Raw genomic sequence first — 6,000 nt, forward strand, 5'->3', positions numbered from 1 at the left:
GTGCAGATCACCAGTACCCTCATAAATACTAAATGGTTAGCAGTTCATCCATACTCCCAGCATACACAGGATGCCCAGAGCAAGATAGCATGTCAGACTAGGCAAACTGTTGATCTTTGAGTTCACATCAGAGACTTCATCTCAATATATAAATTAGAGTTTACAGATAAAACCTGTTTTATCAATCTCTGGATACTATACTAATGTGGTAGTATAGAATAACACACACATACACACACACACACACACACACACACACACACACACACACACCAGCAGCAGCACCACCACCATGACATACATAATAAAAACTAACAATGCAGGGCATTGCAACCCCATAGGAAGCACAATAATATTAACCAACCAGACCGCCTCCTCCGCAAAGCTTCCAAGAACTAAACCACCAAGCAAAGAGTACACAGGGGGTACCGATCGCTCCACCTGGATATTTAGCAAAGGATGGCCTTATATGGTATCCCTGGGAGCCCCTTGGTCCTGTGGAGGGTTGATGACCCAGGATAGGGAAACTTGAGGGCACTGAGGCAGGAGTGGGTGGGTGGGTGTGTGGGAGGGTACCCTTATAGAGGCAGGTGGGAGGGAGGAGGAGATGGGGGCTTGTGGATGGGAAACTTGGAAGGGGAATAACATTTGAAATGGATATAAGTAAAATAACCAATAAAATGAAAAAAAAGAAGTACAGTGACAGAGAAAAAAAGAAAAATAACAATAATTTAAAATATACAATTTATATTCACACATTCATTGCCCTCTGAAATATGCTATGATGGTTAATTTTAAGAGTCAACTTGGCAAATCTGGAATCTCCTAGAAAGTGAATCTCAATGAGAGGTTGTCTAGATGAGGTTTGCCTGTAGGCCCATTTATGGAGGATTGTTTTTATTACAGTGATGGAAGTAGGAATATCTGACCAATTGGGCGTCACATGCATACAATCATGAACTATATATGAATAGAGAAAGCTAGCTGAATGCATGCCTGAGTGCACTCATTCCATCTATGCTTTTGACCATGGATGTGATTTGACCAGCTCTCTTGAGCTCCTGCTATTGTGAATTCTCTGCTATGATGGACAGGAATTGTAAGCTTAAATAAGCCCCACTTTCCCTAGGTTGCTTTGAGAATTTTATACATTGTACTTTGATCATCTGTGCCTCTCATTCTGAGATCCATTCCCAATATTGTACCTACACAACTTTGTATACTCATTATTTTTAATTCAATCCAATTAATGCTGGCTATATACCCTTAGGCGAGACAGCATTAGACCTACCAGGGATTATACCCATAAAGAAAGCTAATTCTCCTTCTCCTGGTAGCTGTCAATTATCAATATCTCCTTGGCTAGTGGTAGGGCTTCAAACTTGCCTTATACTTGCATGCTAAGACTTTATCCAGCTTGTGTGATCTTGTTTATGCTGTCACATGTGTGCAACTCTCCAATGGTGCTTGGAAAACACTGTTTCTTTTTAGTCTCCCCTTCCTCTGCCTCTACCAATCTTTCCACCCTCCCACCCCCATATTCTACAATGACCCCCGGGCCTTGGATGAAGTGGTCTGACCCAGATGTATCATTTAGGGCTGAGCATACTGAAGTCATTTATTCAAGCATCTTGACAAGTTGTGTTGTCCAGTGTTAATCACTGTCTAGTGTGAAAAGAAGCTTCTCTGAAAAAGCTTGAGATATGAGCTAAGTCTATAGCTCTAACAAGTCATTCTGAGTCTATTTAATAGTCCAACTAGCAGAGTACTATGAGCAGTTTGTCTCCGAGGGCCTATGGTTCTTGGCCTTACTTTTAGGTAGGGGTTCCATCTTGTGATGTGGGTCTGAAATCCAATTAGAAGGTGATTAGTCACTCCAGTAGTGCAATAAGGCAGGTTGTTATTAAAGCTCACATATCCATTGATAAACAAGCATTTCAGGTGAGAGGATGGAGCTGGAAAAAAGGGCATTCTGAGTGTGTTAACCCAGACACGGGAAGTAGCACTGGATGTCTTATATGTGCCTGTGTGTGTGTGTGTGTGTGTGTGTGTGTGTGTGTGTGTGTATACACTTGTACACATGCATATGTGTCTTAGCTTTAAAGCTTTAGATATGAATTATCTCATCTGCAACATCTACAGAGTTCATAAAATTAGTAAGGCCCCATGAAGTCAACTTGTATTTTTGGCCAGCTTGTGAAATCAATATTCAACAGTTCCTAGAGTCATTTTGATACTTTATTGGCCCATGCTTGATATGATAGCTACTGTATTTTTTTGTATTTCCTCTTCCGCATTGAAATGTTGAAGACTGATCTCTGCCATATCTTCTCTTTCACCATCATAACAAAATAGAAACATGTAATAATTGAGTTAAAGATACCTGTAACAAATAATGTTTTTAAATATACAAAGATATTTCTGAAATGGTACAGAATTTTAAAACAAAATTAATTGGTGAACTCATATGAATATATTTCTATTGTCTCTGGGAGCCATGATTTTTACAATATTTTAAAAGAAAGAAAGGAAGAATATTTCTTTTAAAATATTTTAAAAGAAAGAAAGGAAGGAAAGAAGAAAGATAGAAACAAACAAAGAAAGCAAAGGAACCAGGAATGTTTTATATACTGGTCAATTAAATATGGAAGAAAAGAGAGTTTCAGGGACAGGGTTCATTTTGGCCTTTTTGTGATCCTCTTCTTCCTCTTCCTCCTCCTCCTCCTCCTCCTCCTCTCCCACCCCTCCCCCTCCCCCTCTCCTTCTCTCCTTCTCCTTCCTCTCCCCATCCCCCCTCCCCTCCTCTCCCCTCTCCCCTCCCCCTCCCTCTCCCCCTCCCCCTCCTCCTCCTCCCCCTCCCCTCTCGCCTCCCCCTCCCTCTCCTCTTCCCCCTCCCCCTCCCCCCTTCCCCTCCTTCCCCTCCCCCTCCCCCTCCCCCTCCTCCCCCTCCCCCTCCTTCTTCTTCTCCTTCTTCTTCTTCTTCTTCTTCTTCTTCTTCTTCTTCTTCTTCTTCTTCTTCTTCTTCTTCTTCTTCTTCTTCTTCAATAAAAAGATCTTGGGCAAGTCTATGAAGCCTTTTATTAACTGATAATCAATGTGGGAGAGTCCAGCCTTCTGAAGATGGTGCCAGCTCTGGGCAGGTAGTCCTGGGTTGCAAAAGAAAGAAAGCAAAGCGATATATGAGAAACAAGCCAGTAAGCAGCTGGTCCTCTATGGTTACCCTGCAGAGCCTGCCTCAGCTTCCCTTGATGGTGGGTGCCAACCTGTAAGTTAAATAAAGCCTTTCCACCCCCACAAACAAACAAAAATAAATTAAACCTTCTGACATAAAACAAATAGACAAATTCTATTGCCACTGTAGCGATCCAAGCATCGAGCCACAAGCAGCCAGCCACAGAGCATGTGTCCAGTGTTTATTGATGGAACTCTTATGTGATGGTCATCCCCACCAGAACAGAGCAACAATTAACATTAAGTTCTCACTGTGCACATGCTACATCAGTCACCATTTAGAAGGAGGATGGAGGCACTTGTTTTCTTTAATCTCATGTCTTAAGAGGCTTACTGTTAAGGTGAATATGTCTGAGGAAGCTTGTATATCCATACATGTATTAACAAGAAATCTGAATGATAGGATACAGAGGGTGGGGGAAGAGAATCACAAAGCATTCAAAAATATTCTCTTCCTATTTTGTATTTTGATGCTTTTTTGAATTGATCTGATCTGTAGAATGGAGGAAAGATGAGTGGGACTGGGGATGCTGCAGAGGGAATGAGATGTAAATGTGTTTGGTGGGAGGGAGGGCTCCTGTCTTGAATTGTTTCCTTGTGTTCTTTTACCCCCAGTACATAACAGGGGTGATCAACAGGTGTTTCAGAACCCTGCAAATCCTCTTAGAAAATACGTTCAACAAAGCATTTCATTATGAATTAAACTCATCATTCACTAAAATCCACTCATCCTATTTCCTATTTTATTTCATGGGTCTCTCTCTTCCTCCTTCCCTCTCTCCCGCTCTCCTTCTCTCTCACGATTGGTGTCTTTTGCTTCCTTTTGCACAGAGACTTAATCATCTGCATCTTGAATTTCTATTGCAAGCAACTGAGACAATTTTACTCAGTAGAAGTTTTGTGCTCTTCCTTAAGTTGTGTTATCTCCTTCAGGCCTTCTTCCCCCTCCTTTCTCCTCTTCCTCCCCATCGTCCTTGTTCTTCTCCTCCTTCTGTATTTGAGGGTACCATTGTATACCTTGAATCAATAATGAGTTTCTTAAAATCTAGTTCAGAATCTAGAAGCCACAGGTGAGTGCCCCAGAATCCTAGGGATTTAGTAGCAATAGGCAATATTTGGCACAGTCATGATTCCAAAGCCTCCTTCAAGATCCAGTGATATATGCACTCAACAATTTTTTTTAAAATGTTGCTGTTTTTAGATATAAGGGTTTGAAGTTTCAGCAACAGCTTCACAGTTGGTGATTGAATCTGAGTATTTACTATGGAGACATTAGTGTTGAATTCTCTGGTGAGGCAGCCTTAGAGATTTCAAGTCAAGTTCAAGGATAAGCCACACAGTTTTTTACCTTCAATACTGGCTCCTGCTATCTCTACTTAAGTTAGCTCTTCTTTCTAATCACTATGCCAAAAAAAACCAAAATCCACTGGATCTCACATATACCAATAACTTTAATCTTTGTCAGGGGCAGATGGGGCTCCAACTCAGAGTTTTCTAACAGGGTTCTGACAGCTGACAGGTTTGAGCCATAAGAGCAAAGTAGCCACAGAGAGAGAGAGAGAGAAAGAGAGAGAGAGAGAGAGAGAGAGAGAGAGAGAGAGAGAGAGAGAGAGAGAGAGAGAGAGAGAGAGAGAGCTGCTGAAAGCCTCTAGTGTGGCATCTGCTGGCTACTATAAAAGGAAACAAGGTAAATTCTTGACTGAAAGAAAAGACAGGGAATAAATAGGGGGCTTGCAATGGTCAACATAGCAATACAAACTAATGAAAACATACTAGTTTTCTTAACTTAGAAAGGAAAGACCAAGGGCCTCTCCTCCCATTGATGACCCGACTAGGCCATCCTCTGCGACATATGCAGTTAGAGACATGAGTCACACCATGTGTTTTCTTTGATTAGTGTTTTAGTTCCATGCTAGTCCGTCATCAATGGGAGGAGAGGCCCTTGGTCTTGTGAAGGTTCTATGCCCCAGTATAGGTGAATGCCAGGACCAGGAAGCAGGAATGGGTAGGTTGGGAGACAAGGGGATAGGGGATTTTCAGAGAGGAAACTAGGAAAGGGGATAACATTTGAAATGTTAATAAAGAAAATATCTAATAGAGAGAGTGGGAGACAGAGAGGGAGAAGGGGAGGGGAGAGGGGAGAGGGAGAGGGAGAGAGGTGGAAGGAAGGGAGGAAGGAAGGAAGGAAGGAAGGAAGGAAGGAAGGAAAGAAGGAAGGAGATCTGGTGAACCTAACTGGACTTCTGGCAGCTTTAAGTTGGTTCAGAGTTACACCCCTCCCATCCTTGGTAAACCCTCCCATGGGTTTGACCGTTATCCCCGCATTCAACCAATCAGTGCTCACATCAATTTTTTTTTTTTTTTTGGAGGGGAAGTGAATGAAGGTCTCAAGAATTCTAAACCAGTGCATTATCCCTGGGCTGTGCCTGCATGCCAGATTACTTTTTATAGCAAGGGTTTCAGGATTAATGTGAATGTAAAAATGTGGCATATATCTTTGTATTAATCATTTTATTTATTTATATTCCAAATATTGCGCCCCAGTCTCTGCTCATGTGGCAAATATCTTAAAAGTATACTGTATACACAGTTTTTGTTCCTAGGGTCCTAGATGTGTACTTTTAGCTATTTCATTAGTAAAATTAATAAATGTTAACGCTTTCTATTTTGTTTTTAATCTCTGTGTTCTGTTAAGAAAATGGATATTGGTTTAAAATTATTTGGGGAAAATTATACACTAAATGAGTATGAACAAAATTCACAGTCTAA

Source organism: Mus caroli, unplaced genomic scaffold (assembly GCF_978045245.1).
Source record: "Mus caroli unplaced genomic scaffold, Mus_caroli_1 scaffold_3, whole genome shotgun sequence".
Classification (NCBI taxonomy): domain Eukaryota; kingdom Metazoa; phylum Chordata; class Mammalia; order Rodentia; family Muridae; genus Mus; species Mus caroli.